Genomic DNA, 27,848 nt, shown 5'->3' with positions numbered 1-27,848 from the left:
CTCCCGACTCCCAGCTCTTTCTGCCCTCTTATGTAAGATGATTTTTTTTTCACAGATACTTCTGGCCAAGCCCAAAACTCATTTCATTTCTTTGTTTTACTGCCTCACAAGTTCTTCTAGTGGCTCCTGGTATCCCTGCAGCCTTCAGTTTCCCTTAACAACCAAGGTTCTCCCAGGCACTCCTTAAACAAGCAAGATGTTTTCATTTCTCATAGTAAAGGCATAAGTAGTGTCTCGTAGCACTTAGCTATGAGAATACTGAGCTTGCCTTGAACAGATGGTTTGGCCTATGTTTCCTCAGCTAGTTACCAGTTTGCCAAGTGGCACTGTGGCCTCTTGACAGCCATGCATGGCCTAACTCTGTCTTTCTCGATAAAAGGTCCAGGCCCTCTTGATGGTGTTAGGTCTCTACTTTCTAGTATGTTTGAGGTCATGATGTGTATCCAACAGTGAAACTTAATACCACTGCCACTCTCTCTCTCACTCACTGCTTTTCCCTTTGAATATCTGCATGATAATTTGTTCACACATTGCCAGTATTAGCCTGTCTGGTTAATTTCTTTGGGTGTTACAAATCCTGTTTGACTTTGGTGGTAGCAGTATCCACAGCAACCACTTGCTAAATGAACAAAATGTAATCTTTACATATAATACGCTACCGTGGCTGTTTGGTTGTCTTAACAGGATTTTAAATCACCTGTAGCTTGCAAACCGTTTGACCTATTGACCTGAAATTTGGTACACATATACTACGTGACGTCTACTATCCACTTTCGGGGTAATGATTGACCTCCAAGGTTATTCCTCTTTTTATTTTATTTTATTGTAGAATCAACTCTTGGCAGCAGCCGTTCTCATTCCTATCACCTTCGCTGTCACCCCCTACCTCTTCATATCTTAAATCATTCTTGAGGCAGATTGAAGACTTAAATGCCAGCTTATGTGAAAAATTTAGGAAAACATACCAAGTAATTGCAACACAAACACTGACTTAATGAGTTTTAACGCAAAAAGATGCAGAAGAAAGAAGAGACGAAGTGGGCCGCTAGGGTGGAGAAAAGAAGAGCTGCTCAGGAAACAGCAAGCGCATCAACCTCTGAGCTAATGAATGCTAAACGTACGGAGAAAGAGTATGAAAACTAGGAATGCTCAAGTCAAGTGTATTCACTGCATGTTATTGTGCAGTGTGCCTTTACTGGTGATATTATAATTCCAATATTACCTGTGTCTGTAGTGCATTTCACTGTTTACAATCCTTAATATTTCATAGTATCTACTTGGGTTGTACTAACACAACAAGATATTGGGCAGTGGGAAAAGAAGCCAAAAATAAGGAATGTTAAAGCTGTTATATATTCATTACTATGGTATTTCATCTTTTTATTCTATGTCAGAACATGCAGTACTTGTAACTGGCTAACAATTACTGCTATAAATGTATTTAAACACTAGACGCAAATTCTCATTACTTATTGATTTTCATTTTGATAATATGTGGCATAATAAATTATTCATCAATATTATTATTCACTGCTCAAATACAATCTGAAGTTTGCAGAAATTTGCAGAATGATTTAAAATATGTCTGTACTGAGTTGATTGTATATGTGCAATACTCAAAGAAGAACTCATTTGCATATTCAATTCTAAGAACACTTTGGAATGAGTAAATATATTAGAAATATAGGGAATGGTTTATTATTTTGCTATACCTTAGAGTGAATTGACCAAGATAGAAGAATACTCTTGTAACTGATTTGATTGCCAGGCAATGGTATTTTAAGCATGCTTATCAATGTTATCCATCTTTATCTGTATTATCTCATATCATTACTCATCTTTCAATACACTTTTCCTGGTAAGGACTGCAGTGGCTGCAGGTCAAGCAGGTCAGCCAAGACTTTCTTGTTCCCATCTACAAATTTCACTTCTTCCTATGGAATTCTCAGGCTTTCCCAAGTCAGCCAAGAGATATAATCCCTTCAGCATGTCTCAAGTCTGCCGCAGTGTCTTTGCCCAGTGGGACATGCCCAGGGCAGCCCTAGGGGGTGCCACAATGGGGACATTTTGTTGGCATGCTCAAGCAACCTTAATGGAGTCTTCTCAATTGAGTGAAACAGCTAATTCTATTCTGAGGCTGTCCCGAATTGCTGAGCTTATCCCCCTATCATGGAGTTATCAGCCCATCCACCCTGTGAAGAAACCTTATTCCTGCTGCTTGTACTTGTGATCTCATTCTTATGGTCATTACGCATTGCTCATGACCATAGGTGAGGACAGGGATGTAGATCAACTGGGAAACAGCCAGCTTTGTCTTTCAGTTTATCTGCATTATTATTGGTAAATTGAAATTGAAGATGACTGATGCAGTGGAGAATCCAAAGCCAGAAAATATACCAAAAATTTTTACAAATTAATATTAAACTGCCTGCGGTGGGTTGGCACCCCGCCCCGGGACTGGTTCCTGCCTTGTGCCCTGTGTTGGCTGGGATTGACTCCGGCAGACCCCCGTGACCCTGTGTTCGGATTCAGCGGGTTGGAAAATGGATGGATGGATATTAAACTGCTTTCTTTATGCAAATCCTGTATATTTCTTGATAGTATACAGTAATTAATAAGGGAATTATACATTTTTGGTCTACATTTGATACAACATTTCCAGTAGGTTATTGACTTTTTCAAAAAATAAACAAATAGAAAAACTGATTAAAGATAAGCCTTTTTATTTTACTTTTCCAGTTTGCTTCAAATTCACAAAGCCTGCAGTTGTCTAGATAGCGAAGCAGATTTGTCAGTTGTCAGAATTGACTCCAAAAGATTGACTTGGTAGAAAGTTTTTTTAAGGTGTGAACTAAAACAATTACAAGGACTGTGTCTACATTTCAATATTCATCCTTGAATTGTTTTACTATTTTATTTATGGAAATGGCATTCATTAAATGAGTACACCATATTTAAAATATTATTAAAGTGAAACTTGGAAGGTACTATTAGCTTATAATACTTTACAATGTCTTAAATTAATGCTTTTAAAACTTATTTATTTTGTGACATAGCACCTCTAAAGTGTTCTTAGAATTTAATGAAAAGTGTGAAACAAAACATTGGCTGACCCACAGTGCCTTAGATAGCTGTGTAAGAATTTTTGCTCTCATTAACTCAATAACTTGGTTGATCCAATTTGTCGATCTCAAAATCCGCATCTCACACTCATCTCCCTGTCCCTCCTTATACTTCTGTTACCTTACTACTTTCCTGACAAAAGTTCATGCCGCTCTCCTACCAAATGTGAAGTTAAACTGCTTCTGTGACTATTTGCACTCTGCCTTTGGGCTATTGAAGTGTCCTGTGTCAGTCTTGGGGAAAACAATTGTACTCATGTTCACAGAATATTAAACTGTAGAGAAGATATCCCAGCGCATCTATGGATGGATAGATGACATCTCTCCTGCCCATACCTATGACAAAATGCCTTTTGCACTCTCTCTCTATTTCTCGAAGTTGGACAGTGCTTGCTGCAGGAACCCCTGAGTGCATCACGCTTTTGCCAGTAGCTGTCCTTTGAATATTATATTATTGTTAGTGTTAAGCTGATATTAAAATAGAAGCTAAGTACAACCCCAATTCCAATGAAGTTGGGACGTTGTGTAAAACGTAAATAAAAACAGAATACAATGATTTGCAAATCCTTTTCAACCTATATTCAATTAAATACACTGCAAAAACAAGATATCGAATCTTCAAACTGATAAACTTTGTTGTTTTTTTGCAAATCTTCACTCATTTTGAATTTGATGCCTGCAACACGTTCCAAAAAAGCTGGGACAGGGGCATGTTTACCACTGTGTTATATCACCTTTCCTTTTAACAACACTCAATAAGCGTTTGGGAACTGAGGACACTAATTGTTGAAGCTGTGTAGGTGGAATTCTTTCCCATTCTTGCTTGATGTACAACTTCATTAGCTCAACAGTCGGGGGTCTCCGTTGTCGTATTTTGCGCTTCATAATGCACCACACATTTTCAATGGGAGACAGGTCTGGACTGCAGGCAGGCCAGTCTAGTACCTGCACACTTTTACTACGAAGCCACGGTGTTGTAACACATGCAGAATGTGGCTTCACATTGTCCTGCTGAAATAAGCAGGGATGTCCCTGAAAAAGACGTCGCTTGGATGGCAGCATATGTTGCTCCAAAACCTGTATGTACCTTTCAGCATTAATGGTGCCTTCACAGATGTGCAAGTTACCCATGCCATGGGCACTAACACACCCCCATACCATCACAGATGCTGGCTTTTGAACTTTACGCTGATAACAATCCTTTTCCTTTTTGGCCCGGAGGACACGACGTCCATGATTTCCAAAAACAATTTGAAATGTGGACTTTTCAGACCACAGCACACTTTTCCACTTTGCGTCTGTCCATCTCAGATGAGCTCGGGCCCAGAGAAGCCGGCGGCGTTTCTGGGTGTTGTTGATATATGGCTTTCGCTTTGCATGGTAGAGTTTTAACTTGCACTTGTAGATGTAGTGACTGTGTTAACTGACAATGGTTTTCTGAAGTATTCTTGAGCCCACGTGGTAATATCCTTTACAGAATGATGTCGGTTTTTAATGCAGTGCCGCCTGAGGGATCGAAGGTCACGGACATCCAGTGTTGGTATTCGGCCTTGCCGCTTACGTGCAGAGATTTCTCCAGATTCTCTGAATCTTTTGATAATATTATGGACAGTAGATGATGAAATCCCTAGATTCCTTGCAATTGTATGTTGAGAAACGTTGTTCTTAAACTGCTGGCCTATTTGCCCACGCAGTTGTTCACAAAGTGGTGAACCTCGCCCCATCCTTGCTTGTGAATGACTGAGCCTTTTATACCCAATCATGACAAACACCTGTTTCCAAATTAACCTGTTCACCTGTGGAATGTTCAAGACAGGTGTTTTTTGAACATTCCTCAACTTTCCCAGTCTTTTGCTGCTCCTATCCCAGCTTTTTTAGAACGTGTTGCAGGCATCAAATTCAAAATGAGTGAAGATTTGCAAAACAACAATAAAGTTTATCAGTTTGAACATTTGATATCTTGTCTTAGTAGTGTTATAGTGTATTCAATTGAATATAGGTTGAAAAGGATTTGCAAATCATTGTATTCTGTTTTTATTTACGTTTTTCACAACGTCCCAACTTCATTGGAATTGGGGTTGTATATTTTTCCTTTAGTGCAACTGATTCTTCCTTTTTGAATCACCATCATACTACTAGGAAAAGGTGTAATATTTTATACATACTGTATACATGATATATAGTATCTGCCAAAAAATACAAAGAGTACACAACACGTGTTTCACCCTAATTACCGTCTGAAGTTCGATCCCCACAGGGAGAAGCAAATGTGCGTACACCTGAGGCGAAACGCGTGTCATGTACTCTTTGTAATATTTGGCAGGTACTATATATTAAGTCTATAACCTGCTTCTCACAACTGAGAGAGTGTTGCAGATGTCTGCCAAATGGTTGATAAACCAGAAGCATTACCTGATAGGTAACCACTCAAATATCAGATTATGATCAGACCTATGCATGTTTCAATAAGCAAACTTATTCCCAGCTGGATACAAAAGGGTTCTGGTTTCCTGCTTTCTGTCGCATACAGTAGGGCTTCACAAATCCTATTCCTAACTGCGCTGTGTCTGTCTATCATAGTGCCATATAAATAATGCCATAGTCTTGGCAGTGAATCTAATTCCAGGACACCATTTGCATCCACAAGGCTAACTGCCCACTTTAATCTTGCTTTTAAAATGGCTCTCAAAGCAGCAGTGTAGGTGTCTCCTAAATATTGACCCATTGGGTTCTACCTCTATTCCAGGTCATCTCATGCACCTTTTGCTCCAGCCAAGCTTTTGCCAATAGTTCAATCTTTGTATACTCATTTGAACATTTGACATGAAACATCATTAAAATGGATGGTCACCTAGACTTAATAGTGCAATAGTTATGGTAAACTCAAGCTACAATAAAACTGTAATATAAAGTTTCCTTTTATCGAGGCCAAAAGCTAGGAGAATTAGTTTTAGTTAATTAATGTTACATCTTAATTAGTAAGACCTATGTTCAGTGAGACATTTTTTAATTAGCTTGCATTATTAATAGAAAATATATATGATCTTGAAAAAAGGCAGTTCAACAAAATACACAGTACAGGGAATTCCCAATTCACTTGGGCAACATTATATCCCACGTGGTCTCATGGGTAGAGGCATAGAAAAAAGAGAAGAAATGTTTCATTTAACTTGTTCTTTTATAGCATTATTGTTATGTTTGTTAGAAATATAAAATTACCAGCATCATTTAAAACTATACTTAAGCATTTATATTCATTAATTAATTTTAATCACTGGAAAATAGTCTTGGAAGCTTGATTGAAAAGTCTGATGTTTTTCCTGACATAAATGACTTCAAGCTACATAAACAATTATCAAAACTCGAAAAAATGAAAAAATGAAAATTCTAAATTTATGATTCTGCACTTTAACATCTTTTCTAAATAAAAAAATCTTAAGTAACTGGTATGGGCTTTGTCTTTTATCTTTGCTGTATTCAGTTATAATAATTAGAATCATTTCACTTAAGACACAATGGGACTGTGCTATAAAGCAATGTGAAAAGCAATTGGCTGAATTTTCACAAGATCCATGGAGTGTTCATCTGGATTCATCAGTACTTCTTAAATATGCGATAAACAAGACAGAAAAAAAAGAAAACGACCATGTTCAGACAACAGTTTTCTAAAATATATACTAATGAAGAATAATATAATAAGTGTTAATAGTAGCTCTACCTTTACACATTAAAATTAATATGTCATACACATTTTATGCAAGAATCTATATATTCCCAATTGACTGTGCTCTTTATTGAAGATATGGCAGTATCTTATTTTTTTTTAATTGAAAAAAAATTCATTTTTAGTGTTTTCTTTCTTTTAATTTAATATTTCCTGGTTTCTAAAACAAAAATTGCTGACGCATCAAGATTAGGAGTATTTAAAAATGACTTAAATATATACACTATTGTTTAAAATTTATGTAGCGCAATTCACCTTTAGCTCAGAAAACATTTAATTGGAAGGAATGGCGAGTAAATAATTTGTCACAAGTCTCACAGTGAGACCGTTCAGGAATTAAAAATTCAATATTATATTCAGCAACACAGAAGTTTAACCTTCGCTGCAATATGTTTGATAGAACACACAGAAGAAATATCCCTTAAATATGACACACAGCACAGTATTTATTGTGTTGAAAAATTGGGAAATAAAACAATACTTTTACATAAAGGTTCCATTAGCTTCTTTAAGAAATCTGTGATCTGGTAAGATATTGCTTTATTTAATGTAAGCAGATACAATTGTGGTTATTGTTTTTAATTCATCTTACATATACAATTAATGATTTTAGTCTTTTTTTTACCAAATAAAAAAAAAATTTTTTTTTGGAGAGCAAATAGATTAAAATTCTAATTGGCAGTAAGAATATGTATTCATTTTAAAATGATACTTGAAAACAAATACTTATTCCTGTATGTCAGTTGTTTAAATAGCTTATGCACATTTTAAAAAAAATATTTAGTACTGACTGGGAGGAGTTACCAGTTTAGTAGAAATCTTTTGGATATAAAGTAAAATTTAATGTGCTACTTGCAGATTTGATTATCTAAACCACAAATGTCTGCCGGACTTTGCTAAAGTCTCCGGTGTTTTACCATCTGGAGTCTGACATTAGTAGAAAAAATGTCATTCACCAATATTTCCAGTGATGCTAAGAAGTCTGTATAATGTGTATTTAAATGACAGATTGTGATATTTTTATAGATTAACTTCTATATATGTATTTCAGTTCATTCTTTGGACTTCATACCCTGAGGTTGTGGGTTCAAATCCCACTACTGACACTGTGTGACCATGAGCAACTCACTTGACCTGCTTTTGCTCCAATTGGAAAACCAAAAAAAAAATGTAACCAATTGTATCATAAATGTTGTAAGTCATGTTGGCATCAGCCAAATAAGTAAATGAAATAAATGATTTTGAAGAAAAGGAGATCAGTCAGTGAAGCTGTGTGCATATCAATTAGACACTGGTCACTGAAAATTGTTGAAAAGGTTACAGTTTTTAGGAGATACCACATTTTCCTACACCCCTTGTTATAAATAGTCTCTTTATCAAAGGGGTGAAATAGTTTAATTTTTGTGGTCCCTCTATTTCTCATACTTTGCATTGTGATGAAAACGTAACTTATCTTAACAAAAACGCTCAACTGTATGTGTTTCCTCATGAACCTGAAATATTTGAACATCCTAATCCATGCTGGTCCAGTTTTATAGGGAGAAATTAGAAGTGTTATAAATGTTCATGGAGCAAGCAGAAGCTGGGAAACTAATAAACTCACCCAAGGAATGAAAAAGCACAATGGAGGAGATGAGGAGAAATCAAAGAAATAGGTTAAAGGATCCTAATACAGCAGTCTTCCTATAAGTGTCTTTTAGCTTCCTCTATGCTAAAGGAAAGGTAAGTGAAAGTTCCTCTAAGACAAGACAGAGTAAAAAGATAAGGACAAAGACAGGCACAAAGTCAACATATCAAGAAGAATTAAAAAATAAACATCATCAAACCCAAAAAAATAAAAAAACTTACACAATAAATTAAGCCAAAAGATCAGAACCAAAAAGTAGAAGTAATAATTAAAAAAAGAACAAGAGATTTTTGAAAGTTGCTCCAAAAATTAGGATACCACACATGATATCAACTTGAAGAAATTAATAAAATGAACATACCAAAAGTGAAAAATACATCAAATGTCTTTAAAACATGACGGAAAGCACTTCTTCAGCACATCTGTTCATTTAGAATATGAATTTTTGCATGCTGGTCGGACAGCAGAAATGATTGTGGACCTTAAACTGGACTCTATTCAGGGCCTATACAGATCTTGGATCAGGATGTAGCCTGGCAGTATTCAGTAATTAAGGGCAACACTCATCTTTGTAACAATCTATTGCAATTATTGTAATCAAATCAACATTACTGGTCACTCAGCAAAAATAAATTGACCCAGAGTGTTTTGTTCAGTTACAGTTGACACACCTCTGTAGCCCAGATCCGTAGACACCATCGTCGAACTTAACGTATGTTTACTTTTAAACACTTCCCTTGTACAGAGCATGAGTATATTTCTATACACTGTCATGTCTTTTATGTATTTGTTGCACTCCATTAGTCCTCTACGTTTTTTCTTTTCTAGTAAGATGCCGTAATGCTGGATTTAGTTATAACATCAAAACTGAGTTGGAAAACTATGAAGAGATACTTAGTAAAGTAAAATTGGATTATTTTCACCAAAAACATATATCATACGTGTCACAACTAGACATTTAGAAATCTAATATCCTAATAATGACCCTTAAAACCTACAACTTTTCATGTATATATGGTATAGTGTTTTACATGAAAAAAATAAACAGATATCCATAAATAAATATAAGCATGTGAAAAATATGTAAACATACACCTAACTCCATCCATCAATGTTTGTCCTGATCCCATTAATGTTAAATTTGTATTTTTATTTTCAAGCTTTAGGCAAAATACTAGTTGGCAATATTCTCTTTTAAGACTAACATATTTTCAAATTCACCAGGAGATGGCAATGTTGCCATTCTGTGCCTTTGCTGCCCAGGTTGTTCTGCATAAAATACCTCCATAAATGAAAGGTTATAAGTAAATGGTGGACAAATTCTCAAAAGATAGAATGATTAGCAGTGTGACCGTAAAGCCATAACACCCACACAATGCCTTCATTCCAGCACATTGTTTTCTTTTCTTTTCTTTTCTCTCACATGCATGTTGCTATCCAGGGTAAGACAGCAATTCTGTACAACCATATGCAGAAGATTGTCAAGTGACTGATAATGTAATCATTACTTGATTAGTTGAAACAAATCTGTGGATTAAATTGAACATCTAGTAGACGGACTCTTGTTATTTTTTGGAAGAAACATCACTTGTAAACCTTAAGAATAAAACTTTCAAATCCACACGCATCTGTGTAATGCCTGCCTGTGTTTTATGTTTTTGTTACCAGCTTTGCTTTTTCTTTTTTTTTTTTTTCTTTTTTTTTGCAAGAGCATTTCTGCTGGTAGACAAACTTGTAAGCCACCTGAGCAACTGCAATCAATGTAAGTGTGAGAACAGCTATAACAAGAGACAAGTGTCTTATCACTAGAGATTAAAATACTTCTCAGCTCAGCATCGGGGGGCTTTGTTACATTTTACCACAGTCAAAGATTTAAAACTAAGGGAAATTTTTTTTTAAAAAAAAAAATGAGTAATCGCAACGAGTAATTATGTACAGTAGTTAACTGGCTGCCACATTTATGAAGATTGATTGTACTGCTTAAGGTTTATGTGCCTGAATCAAATGATTATGCAGAGAAATATCTGCCCTTGCACTGCATATTCTTTACCATGGGAGAGTTTGGTCTCCCAAATGTTATTAAATACTTGCTTTACTTTAGAAAAGAAAGGGAGAAATTGATTAATTTTTTATTTGTTCATTTACAGCTCACCCTGTGTAGAATGGTCACAAAAGGAAGAAGCAGTTAATGTCCATATGGTGACAATTAGCTATTAGAACTAATTATCTCCTGCATTACAGGGCAGCCAGTCAGGCTGACCGCACATCACAGCTGCTAATACAGGCATACATAGAACTATGAAATGACAAAAAGATAACACTCATAGGTGTAAAGAGAAGGACATTGCAAACAAATTGCAGTTTGCACTTTTAAAAAATTGGATATCAGTGAGCTGAAAAAATTAATTTGTAGCATTCTTTTTTACTTCTCTTAAAATATAAAAGAATTACATTTTTATACTGTTTTAGTTATTCACATTTAATCATTTTTTTCCACTACAAGTATATATAGTACTACCAACTAAAGCTTTCTGGTTGCAAGCAGATTTGAATATTTTGAGAATATGACTTTATGCATTCAAATAGGTTTGCTCGGAAAAAAGACTAAACTTTTTTTAAAAAAATCATATTTGCTACAGCATACTTTACAATACTGTTTGTGCTTATTTTTGTTAATGATTGCTGCTTTGCATGTTTTATTGGCATAAATATTGTGTTTGGACTAGGAATGATTATGTGCATGCTTCTTTTTAATTCAAACATTTTAAAATTCTTACAGTACAGTAAATCCTGTCCACTTTTCTCTACAGATACCAATTTGCTACTATTGCATCATCAGGGGTTCTGTGGTGAAAACCTAGTAATAATTTTTTTTATTTTTTTTTTCATCATTATGCAAACTTTGAGCGAAATCTTTATGTCATTCAGTAGTTTCAGCAAGGCGGCACGGTGGCGCACTGCTGCTTCGCAGTAAGGAGACCTGGGTTCGCTTCCCGGGTCCTCCCTGCATGGAGTTTGCATGTTCTCCCCGTGTCTGCGTGGGTTTCCTCCGGGTGCTCCAGTTTCCTCCCACAGTCCAAAGACATGCAGGTTAGGTGCATTGGTGTTCCTAAATTGTGCTTGGTGTGTGTGTGTGCCCTGCGGTGGGCTGGCGCCCTGCCCGGGGTTTGTTTCCTGCCTTGCACCCTGTGTTGGATGGGATTGGCTCCAGCAGACCCCTGTGACCCTGTATTTAGGATATAGCGGGATGGATACCGGATGGATGGATAGTTTCAGCAAATGGATTGGTGCATCTTTATCTGTTGCTTAGTGCAGCAGGCTGGTATAGCTGGCAATATCATTAGCTCTTGCGATTATGTTTCAGACTTACATAAATAAATTCTATCATTAATTTTACAGCTTCTCTCTGTGTCCATACAAGTTTTTTCCTATAGCTCAAAAATATGTCACTTTGATTAGAGATGTTAAATCTCCCTGGTGTGAGTGTGTTGTGTGCATACAGAAACAAGCACATGCATTGCACATCCCCTGAAAACCCAAATAAACAAAACCAATTCTTCCCAAAGAAAATGACAGTGGCTGAATATCTTATATTTAAGTAGCATTAACTGTATTGTAAACATAAAATATCTTTTTTGGGTTGAGATTATTTTCATATAACATCTCACAATTACACATGTGGACCACTATGTATTAATATATGCTTATTGCAATTAAAATCAAATAAAATTATTATGAAATACAGTCATTATGATAATGAAAGTAAAAAAGCAACATAAATATAAACATCTGGGTTCACTTCCCGGGTCCTCCCTGCGTGGAGTTTGCATGTTCTCCCCGTGTCTGCGTGGGTTTCCTCCGGGCACTCCGGTTTCCTCCCACAGTCCAAAGACATGCTGGTTAGGTGGATTGGCGATTCTAAATTGGCCCTAGTGTGTGCTTGGTGTGTGGGTGTGTTTGTGTGTGTCCTGCGGTGGGTTGGCACCCTGCCCGGGATTGGTTCCTGCCTTGCGCCCTGTGTTGGCTGGGATTGGCTCCGGCAGACCCCCGTGACCCTGTGTTCGGAGTCAGCGGGTTGGAAAATGGATGGATGGAAAATGGATGGATGGATGGATGAAATATAAACATTTACACATATATTGCCTACACTCCTGAACTGCATTTCACATTTACACATTTGAAGCACTATGCACAAATGCATTTAATTATAATTAAACAAAAAATATTATGAACTAAAACACAAAGCATTACACTGATGAACATAAAAAAGCAATAGAATGGATTAAATGGATTAGGGAATACTTTTTTTAAATATACATACAGTACATATACTATTTTGTGTTTATATATATATATATATACTGTATATATATCTATACTAATAAAAGGCAAAGCCCTCACTAACTGACTCACTGACTGACTGACTCACTCATCACTAATTCTCCAACTTCCCATGTAGGTAGAAGGCTGAAATTTGGCAGGCTCATTCCTTACAGCTTACGTACAAAAGTTAGGCAGGTTTCATTTCGAAATTCTACGCGTAATGGTCATAACTGGAACCTGTTTTTTGTCCATATACTCTAATGGAGGAGGCGGAGTCACGTATCGCGTCATCACGTATTACGCCTCCTACGTAATCACGTGAACTGAAAACAAGGAAGAGATTTACAGCACGAGTCAAACGCGGGAACGAAGGTAAATGATGTTAATTGTTGAGTGTCTTTTAATACTGTGTAATTGTTGAGTGTCTTTTAATACTGTGTAAGCATACATATTAACAGATGTGCAATGTGGACGAAAAAGGCACACTGAAAAGCAGGCAGATAATATTTCTCAATTATCTTTATTTATTTCATTCAGAGTCACAGTAAGTAGAGATTCAAAAGAGCATAACTTATTGCCGCAAAGCTCAATTGAACCCTGATCAAAAGCCAGGAGGGGTTTTTTATACTTCAGCATCTCATGATTAATAAGACAGAAAGAACATCCTTATCAAAACAGTAAAGTTAAACAATATGTCTGTTGAGCTAAGCATTATCTGTGTTCTCAAAGCTAAGCACAGGAGAGACGCCTTTGCATAAACTACATGTACTTTCTGCAGCCTTGTGACCTTGTCCCTGAAACATTCACTCTGAGAAAGGGAAAACAAGAAACAGCTTAGATTTTATTCATGTGGACACTATTTCTCCTGAACCCTGGAATAACATATTTTTGTTAGTTCATAAGCCAAAGCGTCTCTCACTAACAAGTTACAAAATAGTTATTATAAAAATTCTAATTTATTAAACACACAAAACACATGGTGCTGAGGAGAACATTCTTCTTCTACAGCAATTAAATGTGTGCATTTACGGGGTGATTTCTCAGGCTTAAAGCTCGAAGTGATCACTCGAGTGAAGGCAGCTTCACAAAAAAACAGATCCTTAACAAATTGTTATTGGTATATTTTCCCTCAATTTTAAAAGGTTTTCTTTTCTTCTTAATAAAAATTTAAAAGCAGTACTTCGCCAGTGCGAAACGCGTGGATTTGAGCGACTGACGCATACAGACATATTCATGAGTGCAAGTACTTCGGAAAGAAAGCACCGTGTAAACCTAAAGTTTAAATTAAGTTCATAGACCTACAAAAGGTTGCCATTGATTTGAGGCAAGATTGCTTTTCTCCTGTACAACTATACGTTGCATTCTTAACAGTAAACTTGCACAGCTTGGTCATATTACAACCGGAGTGCTGAACTGACAACGTGGTATACAAAAAGACCTATAACAATCGTAATAAACGAACAAAAAAAAAAAGCAAAGAACCCTTGGATTTAATAAAAAGGCTCCTTCCTTGGCGAAGCAAGGAAAAGGAAGACCTTATATGGCGTTCCTTTATAAAACAGCGGAGAAGCTGTCTTAAGGCTGCTTCACAAAAAAACAGATCCTTAACAAATTGTTATTGGGATATTTTCCCTCAATTTAAAAAGCTTTTCTTCTTAATAAAAATTTAAAAGCAGTATTTCGTGGGGATTTAGATATAGATATATATATATATATATATATATATATATATATATATATATATATATATATATATATAGATCTATATATATATATATATATATATATATATATATATATATATATATATATATATATATATATATATATATATATATATATATATATATATAGATAGATGTATATAGAGATATAGATATATATAGATATACATATACAGACCTATAAATACCTGGGAGTGCAGCTGGACGATAAATTGGACTGGACTGCCAATACTGATTCTCTGTACAAGAAAGGACAGAGCCGCCTGTACTTCCTTAGAAGACTGGCATCCTTCAACATCTGCAGTAAGATGCTGCAGATGTTCTATCAGATGGTTGTGGCGAGTGCCCTCTTCTACGCAGTGGTGTGCTGGGGAGGCAGCATTAAGAAGAAGGATGCCTCACGCGTGGACAAACTGGTGAGGAAGGCAGGCTATATTGTTGGCATAGAGCTGGACGGTTTGACATCCGTAGCAGAGCAACGGGCACTCAGCAGGCTCCTATCAATTATGGAGAATCCACTACATCCATTAAACAGTGTCATCTCCAGACAGAGGAGCTGTTTCAGCGACAGACTGCTGTCACTGTCTTGCTCCACTGACAGACTGAGAAGATCATTCCTCCCCCAAACTATGCGACTCTTCAATTCCACCAGAGGGGGTAAACGTTGAACATTATTCAAGTTATTGTCTGTTTTTTACCTGCATTTTTTTATTACTCTTTAATTTAATATTTTTTGCTACTGGAGTATGTGAATTTCCCCCTGGGATTAATAAAGTATCTATCTATCTATCTATCTATCTATCTATCTATCTATCTATCTATCTATCTATCTATCTATCTATCTATCTATCTATCTATCTATCTATCTATCTATCTATCTATCTATAGATATAGATATATATATATGTATGTATGTCTATATATATATACAGTAATCCCTCGCTATATCACGCTTCGCCTTTCGCGGCTTCACTCCATCGCGGATTTTATATGTAAGCATATTTAAATATATATCGTGGATTTTTTGCTGGTTCGTGGATTTCTGCAGACAATGGGTCTTTTAATTTCTGGTACATGCTTCCTCAGTTGGTTTGCCCAGTTGATTTCATACAAGGGACACTATTGGCAGATGGCTGAGAAGCTACCCAACTTACTTTTCTCTATCTCTCTCTTGCGCTGACTTTCTCTGATCCTGACATAGGGGGATTGAGCAGGGGGGCTGTTCGCACACCTAGACGATACGGACGCTTGTCTAAAAATGCTGAAAGATTATCTTCACGTTGCTACCTTCTGTGCAGCTGCTTCCTGAAGCGACATGCTGCACGGTGCTTCGCATACTTAAAAACTCGAAGGGCACATATTGATTTTTGATTGAAAAACAAACTCTGTCTCTCTCTCTCTCTTTCTCTGCTCCTGACGGAGGGGGTGTGAGCTGCCGCCTTCAACAGCTTTGTGCCGCGGTGCTTCGCATACTTAAAAGCCAAACAGCCCTATTGATTTGTTTGCTTTTCTCTATCTCTCTGACATGATCTGCTCCTAACGCGCACTCCTTTGAAGAGGAAGATATGTTTGCATTCTTTTAATTGTGAGACGGAACTGTCATCTCTGCCTTGTCATGGAGCACAGTTTAAACTTTTGAAAAAGAGACAAATGTTTGTTTGCAGTGTTTGAATAAAGTTCCTGTCTCTCTACAACCTCCTGTGTTTCTGCGCAAATCTGTGACCCAAGCATGACAATATAAAAATAACCATATAAACATATGGTTTCTACTTCGCGGATTTTCTTATTTTTCGCGGGTGGCTCTGGAATGCAACCCCCGCGATGGAGGAGGGATTACTGTATATGTAAGCTTATAAGTATTGCCTTACTTCTCATTAAGAAAGGAAGATGTAATGATACTTGATTTAAACGATTCCATGTCTTAGTGGGTTTGCGTAGCTTATTGTCAATATCTTTACACCTGTTTTTAAGACTTATTGACTGAAACGGGCTTTCACGAAGAAAGTTAGGGCTTTGCTACAGGATACACCCTCCACAAGTTAAGGAAGTAAAAATAAAAGTATATATTTCTGTTTTATTTAAACCTTTTAAGTTCGTATGCATAGCCCCATTTGGCTGTTTTAGTTTTTTTTTTCTTTCTTCAGTAATATTTAATCTCCTTAAAGAAAAAGAACATATGCATTTTACTTTTTTTGCATCTCTTTAGTAATATTTAAAGTGTAAAAGAATAACCAGTATTTAAACCTTTTATGTTACTTTATAAATTTATTTTACACAATGTTGAAAAATTAATAAGAAAGCTACATATTTTGGCAGCTGCTGCTTTAATTTTCAGTGAAATGAAAAAAGCTCTCCAAGAGAAAACATCAATGAAGAAGAAACAGTTTGCACTATCTAAAAAGGAGAAACCCTCATTTATAAAGGTTTGCTGCAGATGACTTAACTGAAAATAAATGAATAGTTCCTATGTGTATAATACATATTTATCTATTTTACTTATGCCTTTATTCCAGCAACTATATAATCTTTCAGCATTTTTAGACGGGTGTCCGTATCGTCTAGGTGTACGAACAGCCCCCCTGCTCACACCCCCTACGTCAGGATCACAGATAGTCAGCGCAAGAGAGAGAGAAAGAAAAGTAAGTTGGGTAGCTTCTCAGCCATCTGCCAATAGCGTCCCTTGTATGAAATCAACTGGGCAAACCAACTGAGGAAGCATGTACCGGAAATTAAAAGACACATTGTCCTCAGAAATCCGCGAACTAGCAAAAAATCCACGATATATATTTAAATATGCTTACATATAAAATCCACGATAGAGTGAAGCCGCGAAAGGCGAAGCGCGATATAGCAAGGGATCACTGTATGTATATATATGTTTACATAACCTCTTTAACACACTACTTCTCCGGTGCGAAGCGCGGGTATTTTGATATATATATATATATATGTGAATGTATGTATGTGTGTATATATGTATGTCTATATTTATATATATATATATATATGTGCATATGTATATATATATATATATGTGTGTATATATATGTAGATATGTATATATTTATATGTATATATATGTACATATGTATATATATATATGTAGATGTGTAAATTTGTATATGTATATATATGTATATGTGGATGTGTATATGTATGTATATATATGTATATGTATATATATGTTTACATAACCTCTTTAACACACTACTTCTCCGCTGCGAAGCGCGGGTATTTTGCTAGTATATATATATATATTGTGACGAGCGGCCGGGTCCCATGCCCAGCTGGGATGGCCCTGCTGCTTATGTTCCGGGGGAGCAACCATGGGCAGCTCAATACCTCTCCCGGGACGCTTGGTGGCAGCGTCCCTGGTGGTCGGTGATTCCCCAACCTCCCGCCGGGCACCATGGGAGATGGAGTCTTCCACAGCCTGGTTGGGACCTGGGGTGGCCGCTAGGTGGGGCTGTCTGGATTCAACAGCCACCAACACTCGGGAGCTAGAATCAGGAGGAAGAGGACGAGGTTGCCTGGGAGGAGTGGTGGTATTAGAGGAAGAGTGTTGTTTGCTGTATTAAGTGCTTGTGGGACTGTGTTGGGCCTGTGGGACACGGGGAAGGCATGCCCCACGGCTGAAGAGAAATAAAGAAAGCCTTGTTGATTTTTCAAGTGCCTCTTCGTCAGTCTGTGCCAGGTCGGGCGCTATATACTGCCTTTTACAATATATATATATATATATATATATATATATATATATATATATATATATATATATTCATGGCATTCGTAGTCTGTGTCACAATCTGATTGTATGGGTGGTTACCTACCAAGTAACGCTTGTGGTTGAAATAGTTGGAGTGTGTACGCCTGATGAGCCCAGAATGAGGGCGAAACACGTGTCGCGTACTCTTTGCATTTATTTGACAGTAAACTATTTCAACCATTCTATGATCTGCTCCTCACAAACTGAGGGCACCGTGGCGGATGTTAGCAGATTGCTGGCCAACCACAAGCGTTACCTGGTAGGCAACCACCCATACAATCAGATTGTGACACAGACTACGAATGCCGTGAATGTAATTACCCCGATCTACATGCTGTCAAATAAACGAACCACACGCCGTGGCGCAACGTTAGTGGCATCGCCTCTGCCGCTGACGTCCGAGGTTCGATTCCCAAGAGGGAGTGCAGTGGAGTGTGTACACCTGATGAGCCCAGAATGAGGGCGAAACACGTGTCGCGTACTCTTTGCATTTATCTGACAGTAAACTATTTCAACCATATATATATATATATATATATATATATATATATATATATATATATATATATATATATATATAGCCACATATATATATATATATATATATATATATAGCCACATATATACATTGGGTGTTGCTGCACTATTCAAAGCTACCAAAAGTCTGCAGTTCTAACTTGCTTGCAAAGATTCTGGCACCAATGCAACCCATTTTCAAGTAACTCCACAATCCAAGTTTCTTAATTTAAAATTTTCTAATTGACAAATTTAAGCAAAAAAAGTTCACACAAAGATAAGAAAGAAAAAAAAATTACAGAGAAAGACAAACTTATTGAATAAATAAGTTCTATTTGAAACTTAAAAAGTTTGCTTCAGTACTTAAAGTTTCCTTAAAGCTATCAGAAACATTATCAATGTTATAAATGGTTGGAGAAGTGTATGCCATTTATAACACTGGAAGCTATTCTATAAACCAGTTTATACTTCCAGTAGAGAGGCTATTTCTAAAGCAACACATTAAAAACTAGCTCTTGGTTAATATAGAAATATCTAAGAAGATTCTACTGTATGCTAGCTTACTGGGGGTTGAAGGTTTTATGATTATCTAATTAACTATGTGAAAATTATATTCTATTCAAATTAACCAATCTCCCTGTGTCTGCATGGGTTTCCTCCAGGTCCTCCGGTTTCCTCCCACAGTCCAAAGACATGCAGGTTAGGTGCATTGGTGTTCCTAAATTGTCCCTAGTGTGTGCTTGGTGTGTGGGTGTGGGTGTGTGTGTGTGTGTGTGCCCTGTGGTGGGCGGGCGCCCTGCCCAGGGTTTGTTTCCTGCCTTGCACCCTGTGTTGGCTAGGATTGGCTCCAGCAGACCCCCATGACCCTGTGTTAGGATGTAGCGGGTTGGATGATGACTGACTGACTGACAAATTAACCAAGCGCTTATATGAATTCTAACATTAAACAGTCTAAGATTGGCTCTTACATTGGGTACAGAAAACAATCACCCCCTTTAAAATATTTACATTTTGTTGCTTTAAGGCCTAAAATGAAAATACAGACAAAAATATTTTTTCAGCTTTATTTACTCAACACAACCTATAACATCCAAGTCAAAGATAAATAAGCAAAAGTTTGGAAAAATAATAGTAAGTAAAAAAACTGGAATACTCCAGGAATGGCTGTTTTTATTCTGAATTAATCAGAATGATTATAATTATTCAAAGGTGGAAGCCAGTTAGCCTTGTGTGCAATGGAGAGGGTGATTTGTAACACCTGATTGAGTACACGAGTGTTGTTGTTTTGATCCTTTATGATCTTTGTTTTTTATTTATTATTATTTTTCCAAAATGTAATGCAATTATATTTTGACTCGGATGATATAGGTTGCATCAATTAAATAAAGCTGAAAAAAAAATCTGTTTGTCTTTTCTATACCTGTTACATATAGACAGATAGATAGATAGATAGATAGATAGATAGATAGATAGATAGATAGATAGATAGATAGATAGATAGATAGATAGATAGATAGATAGATAGATAGATAGATAGATAGATAGATAGATAGATGGATGGCAAAAGTAGCAAAAGTAGGTCTACAGTTGTTTGTATGGAAAAAGACATGCAGGTTATGATTATTTCTATAGCTAATAACAGTAATAATAAGAAGAACACAAAAAAGACAAGTAATACAAATAAATAAATAAATAAATAATAATACAAGAATAAACTTTGTGTTTCGTGTACTTACCCCTGTAAACCTACGTTTGCCTACCCCTATATAAAGTATGTTTTACACATCTCACTCATGTCTATATGTATGAAAACCAAACTTGGCGTAACACCTATACACATTTTCACGCAGCCTCACACCATGCGTACACACATTTCTGTTCATTTTTATTAACAGGTGGCACCCAGCGTCAAGGCAGTGCTACTGTTTCTGTGTGTTTTCCTTTTCTTTTTGTAGATTCACGTATGACGTGGGCTTTATCACATACACTGAAATGAATTACATATAATTTACAAATTTTAAGCACTTGATTATAATCATCTGTAACAACATAATGGTGCACAGAATGGCCAAACTATTCCAACTACCACGACTGCTTTAGCATTGTTAAAAGACATTGCAAATGGAAGAATTAAAAGTGAGCATGTATTTAGAGATCATACTGATTTCTTGTCCATGATGCCTGGCATCTAAGTTGCTTTATACTTCTAAGGGCTATCATCTTGAAGCCATGTGCTGAACTTTGGCCAGCTTTTCAAAGGCAGACTTCGAGGAGTTGTGCTCTACCTGCTCCTTTGCAAGTTCTGTCCACCCTCGGGTTTTTAGCCACAGGAGCTTTTCAACATGAACTGGCTGAACGATGGGCAATTTCTCTGTCATCGCTGAGTCACGCCATGCTAGCTGTGTGGGATGGTATTACCCGCTTGTCTTCCAGATATATAAGATTTCCTTACACTGTGATTGAATAGGCAAACATCAAAATGCAATTCACAGCAACATCCAGTTTTCCAAATGTAACTGGAGCAATCAACTGTGTGCATATTGCTATAAAGGCGCCTAAAGAGAATGAATTTGCTTGTGTAAATAGAAAGCATTTCCACTCTATTAATGTGCAAATTATCTGTGATGCAAAAATGCATCTCATTGACATTATAGTGAGATGACCTGGCTCAACTCATGATTCACTCATTCTGAGAAATAGTAGTGTTGATAACAAACATGAAAATAATGTTGTGTGTGATGGCTGACTGAATGATATAATCATATAACCTGATTACTTAGGTGACACCCGCTGATGAAGTGGCTTCTCACCGTGCTTGCCAACCCACTGACTCAACAAGAGTGATGTTACAATGATAATAGTAGTAGAACATACTATAGGACAACATAGGTGTCGTAGTCACTGCCTGGGTAAGACTCACGGAGTGCTGCATAATGTGGCACACAATCATGGTTTGATCATACCTGAAGAGATACTGTATGATGAACCTGATAAGTACAGTAAAATGCCTATTATAAGTGTTTCGCCAATAACTGCAGCAGCTTGTTGCTCAAACCGTATGAGCCCCGGAATTCCTCTACCAACTCCATTAGTGACACTCAGATGATGGGCTACGACTCACCTTTTCATGTTGACTTTGATATATGACCACTTTTTTGTTTTAGCCACTGTGCAACTTTCTGAACTTCAACTTTGGAGTGCCTCTGCTATTAATTTCCTTTTGTTGCTTATAACATACAAATAGTATGTTTTTCCTTGCCTCCACTTCACGGAGCAGGGCCTTCATTTTGAATTTGCTAAAATTATTCTCTTTTAAACATGCTTTTGCCATTGTCTTTAAACAAAACACTGAATGGAAGGGGATATTTATATCTATTTGCATATTCAAATAAGTGAAATTCTGGGAGGAGTTGATGTGGCTTGTGCATGTGCGTAAAAATTCACATTGAATATAATAAGAAACTATGTGGAACTTTGCTTACGCACAGTTTTATGCATCTGAATTTTTTTGTGCATATGCTCATTTCCAGTTTCATCCATTCACCATGTTTTAGTGTGAATTCTACACAAGGCGTTATACACGAGGGCCCTGGGGATGTAAACGAGTACAAAGTCAAAAAAACAAGTAAGGTGTCAAAGCCAGAAGGTCAATAATGATTAAACGTTTGAGCCAAAATACAAACCATAAGTGTGAAAATGATTAAATGATTATTAGGTAGAACACAAAGGTTTTTTTATGCATTTAAAAAATTTGGCCAGTGAAAGTAGCATGCCACCATCTAATATAGACAGTATCTACAGACATTCAAAAACACACAAAGAGGCTGTTTATTCTTGACTATGGATTGTAAAAACTGTTAAAAACGAAAAAAGGCTTACAAAGCAGTGAATGAAATTTGATTACTCATAGAAATATTCCAATGCCCACATGAGATGATAAATATTGTATGTGAGTATTCCATATCCACTAAATGGCCCTGATCTTAGCTTTTAATCTAACAAAGTAATTTTTCATTTTTTTCTTTTTTACTCTCACATTCTAATGATCTTTAAATTCCATGAAGGAATTACCATTTCCAATTCACTGTTATTGAAACTGGCAAATTAAAGATACAAATCCCATAAACTTCAAATTCCCTTTTTTGCTGCTGTCATAATTAAAGCCAAAAAAGCTGAATATTGTCAGTGATTGGTGGTATTTCCTGCAGAATATCTTTATTCAAAAATTGGAAATGTGATGATAAGTTCACTGTATCTCTGGTGAATGTCAGCAGAGTTATTGATCGGATTGCCATACTGTACTGCATAAGGTCAAAGGAGAAATGGTAAGACATAATACAATAACAGACTTACTGAGTCTCAGATCAATACCTAAGCACCTAGCAATGGCTGCTGATTTTATTTTGCAGTGTGGAGAAAACTACATTAATGTGAGCAAATACTTTACTTATGATGGCTTATAACTTGAAAATAATTTAAATTTTATTTTTATTGTAAAAGATGAGTTTGCTTGAGTATTACTTCAGTCTCTGGTAGACAGACAGCTGAACAGTTCACTATGTAGTTCCTTGCAAAAGTATTCATTCTCTTGAGCAATTCTGCAATTTGTTTGAATGGAAAAGCCTACAGCAAAATTTTGTTCTGAGATTTTTATTTCAAAGACTTAAATTCAGAATTAGGTAGTATTTTACACATCTGTATTTGCTGGTTCTGGACTGCAGGAGTCCTCTTATGGTAGACTACCTGGACCCAACACAGCTTGCATATCAGACAATGATTAGAGTGGAAGATATAGTTATCTATCTGCTCTAAAAGGTGAATTCCTATCTGAACAGGACTATGGGGATTATGTGTTTTGTTTTGTTTTTTTAAATTTCACAAGTGCCTTCAATACCATCCAGCCATCCTTGTTCAGGTGTAAGCTCAGAGATATACAGGTGGATGAGCCTGTGGTGTCCTGGATAATAGACTATCTGTCCGGCAGACCACAGTTTGTGAGACTGAAGGACTGTGCTGCTAATATGGATGTGAGCAACACTGGAACACCACAAGGAACTGTTCTGTCTCATTTTCTCTTCACTCTGTACACCTCAAACTACAAATTTAACACTGGGTCATGTAATTTGCGGAACTTCCCTGTTGATGTTGCACTAATGAGGTGCACTGAATATGGAGATGAGATTGAGTATAAGAGACAGACAGAGAAAATTGTTTCTTGGTATAGAAAATTCAAGCAAAATGACACCTTTTATTGTTTACATCTTGCCTGAAGAAGGGGCCTGAGTTGCCTCGAAAGCTTGCATATTGTAATCTTTTTAGTTAGCCAATAAAAAGTGTAATTTTGCTTGACTTCTTGCTACATCTATAATGGCTAACACGGTACAACACCCTAGTACTATTTGGTGCAGAAAAAAAATTCAGGGATAGGATGTAAAAGTGGTGCACTGTTACAAGTACTGTACTTATGGGGTACACATCAAAGACACATTGGACTGGTCTCAAAACTGCACTATTTTAATGTGAGTAGTGACATCCTTCACATCTTCTACAACTGTGAAATTGTCTAAACTGAAATGTGTCAAGAAACACCACAGGGGCTCCTTTTTACCAACAGTAATAGGCCTGCATAATGCTTCACGGTGCCTGTGACTGCTCTTTTTATCTTTAGTCAAATCAGAAGTTTTCCCTTGTTTTTAGTTCACTTTCCTTTCAGTCATTCTGGTGTGTATTTGAGAAGGAGTAGTTGTTTGTTATAACATCCATCCATCCATCCAGTTTCCAACCCGCTGAATCCGAACACAGGGTCACGGGGGTCTGCTGGAGCCAATCCCAGCCAACACAGGGCACAAGGCAGGAAACAATCCTGGGCAGGGTGCCAACCCACCGCAGTGTTTGTTATAACAATTTCTATATATCTGTCTATGTTTGATGATTAATTTTTAAACTAGCACAATGAAAAATGTTTTTGAATACATCAATGGCAGTATTGTTTATTACATTTTAAATGTTCACTTTTTGAGCTACTATATCGAATGTTTTACATTATTTCAGCAAATAACTGCATTTTACTGCACTTTATAATTGCATTTGACTACACAATCTTATATAGTTTGGTATGGTCAGCAGTTTCATATTCTTTGTCCTTTGAATGTGCTTCTCTAATTTGTTGCCAAATTCCTCTCATATTCTGGCTGTTTTTACTTATGACCGTCCAAATTAAATTCCCTTTTCTTAGCAATTATCTTTCCTAATAAATTCAGATTATTCATTGATATTCTTATCTGTAAGATTGTCACTTTTATCTCTGCTTGTCTGTTTTCACTTAGTGTATCATGTTGATTTCTTAAGTGCTCTTGTCATTATGCACTAGATCTGAACTTTCTGGCTTATGTTATCAAAATGCACATTACTGATTTGTGACTTACGGAGAATGATTTCTTTAATAGTCTCCATCCTGTTTCTATTGTTAATTGCAAGTGTTATATTTTCCACAGAAACTTAAAAATATATATTTTTATAGCCTTGCTGACACAATGTGTGACCTCTGCCTGACCAGTGCATTTCCAGAATATACTCAGAATTGAATAAAGCAGCTCCCCTGAAATAGCCAACCAATGCCTGAAGAGACTGTGACTCAAAGGTCATACTCAGACCTTCCTCTCATCAAAGACTCACAGAGACTGCTTAATTGCAGCCAATAATGCATTTTATGGTATAGAAATTGAAACCAGCTAGGTAAACCCAAGGAGTATTTACTCTGTAATAAAGTATTCATTCTGCACAATGCAATATTACCAACACTCCCCAAAACAGATCTCTGCAAAGTGATCTAAATTATTTAGAAATAATTAATTTGAAATAAAAAACACAATATAACTGATCATATCAGAATTCACTCCATTTAATAGGACACTTCTACAGTAAATCATCAGTGGTACAACCTATTGGGTTTAGAAGTCCCATAATTAGTTGGAGATCACCTGTCTGCAGTCAGGGGTGTTTCAATTGACTGTAGTATAAATGCACCTTATCTAGAAGGTTCAACTTGTGGTGAGACAGTATTGAGGCCTAACCTACACATTGAAAACAAATAGGGAATGGAGACAAGAAAATATCCCATGGAGCCCAGTTACAGTTTTTCTTGATTGTTCTGATGCCCTTTAGAAACAATAGGGCATGTCTGCATGTTTTCAGAAAAACTAACACAAAACACAGAACTGTGCTTCCATTAGCCAAATTGCAAATGTATGCTGAAAATTTAATTGTACTCACATCATTCTTTATAAAGTGAAGAAAATGAGATAATGGTACTTAAAAACAAATTAATATTCCAACAACTGTTCACCACAGACAGCAAAAAAAAACATTTTTTAAAAAGCAGTGCATTTAATCAACACTTGCATCATTTAGTCTTGATACAAAAAACTACACCAACAGAACATTTAATGAACAGTGACATTTACTAGACCTGCAGCATATCCTGCCTGTCATTTACATTAGACCATAAATTTTCATTAACATCACACCTAATATCATCCCTTGCCAAAAACCTTGGATAAAAAAGCTTTGTGTGACGGAGCCAAGCTTGGCAAGCCTCTGCAGTGATATCATCACAGGCTGCATCCATGGTCTCAATGGATCATAGTCATAATCCTTCACCCACCATGCTGAAAAAATCTTTTCAATGGCATCGAGAAATGGGATGTAAGGTAGAAGATACACCACTGATATCCTTAAATGGGCCTGGAAACATTCCTGAACTGCTGCACCATGATGAAATCTCATATTGCCTCATCTGATGACAAAGTTTTCCAACTCTTGCTGCCTTCACAGCTTCTCCTACAATTAATTACTCTACAAGCCCATCAAAGAACACCAGGAGATGAGATGCATTATAGGCCCCAACAACATAATGACAGTGTATGACCCCAATTTGTCCTACTGCTGCACACACTGTTACATTTCCACCACATTGTCCTGGGAATTCTATTGTAGCTCTGAGACCACATTTTGACCACATCTCCTTTTCTCGGTTAGGTTAAAACCTGCTTCATCCACAAAAACAATCATACCTTAACATATAATGGCTCGATTTCCTACTCCTGCCTCCAATGTTTTCGATCAAAGTGATCAAAATGTGCCACTGTATATATGACTTAATAATGCAGCAATAATAACAGCTTTGGACTTGTGCATTTTTACAGAGAGTAAACAAGTTTGACTTGTTTCTGACAGTGTGACCAAACTATCAGAAATAGACTTCATGAGGGTGGCATGAGGGCCCAACATACTCTAGTGGGTCGTGTGCTCACAGCCCATCAGAGAATACACAATGAGCATCTCCACCATTGGCACCCTATTCTCTTCACAGGAGGGAGCAGGTTCACAGTGAGAACATGTGACAGATGTGAAAGAGTCTGGAGACGCCATGCTGAATGTTATGCAGCCTGCAACATCATCCAGCATGTCCAGTTTGGCAGTGGGTCAGTAATGGTCTGGGGATTTATATTCTTGAAGAGTCGCACACACCTCAACATGCTAGGCAACAGTACCATGACTGCTCTTAGGTACCAGGATGAAATCCTCAGAGCCTTTGTCAGACCTTATGCTACTGCAATGTGTCCTGGGTTCCTCCTGGTATAGTACAATGCCTGGCCTTGTGTGGCCAGTGTGTGTAGACATTTCCTGGATGATGAAGGCATTGATGTCATTGACTGGCCTGCACATTCCCCAGACCTGAATCCAATTGAGAACCTCTGGTTCATTATGTATCAGTGCATTTGGGGTCACCAAATAACGCTACAGACTTTCCTGGTTATCACTGATGCACTTATCTAGGTCTGGGAGAAGATCCCCCAGGACACCATCCACCATCTCATCAGGAGCATAACCTGGTGTTGGGAGTGCATACAGACACATGGGGGCCATACACACTCCTGATTCACATTATGAGTTGCAGTGATGAAATTCACACAAGTAGGATCAGCCTGTGGTTTCAATTTTTGGCTTCGATCTTCTGTGTGATGTTGAATCCACCCCACAATGGGTT

Source organism: Erpetoichthys calabaricus, chromosome 12 (genome assembly GCF_900747795.2).
Source record: "Erpetoichthys calabaricus chromosome 12, fErpCal1.3, whole genome shotgun sequence".
Lineage (NCBI taxonomy): Eukaryota > Metazoa > Chordata > Cladistia > Polypteriformes > Polypteridae > Erpetoichthys > Erpetoichthys calabaricus.
This window is presented reverse-complemented; position numbering follows the sequence as displayed.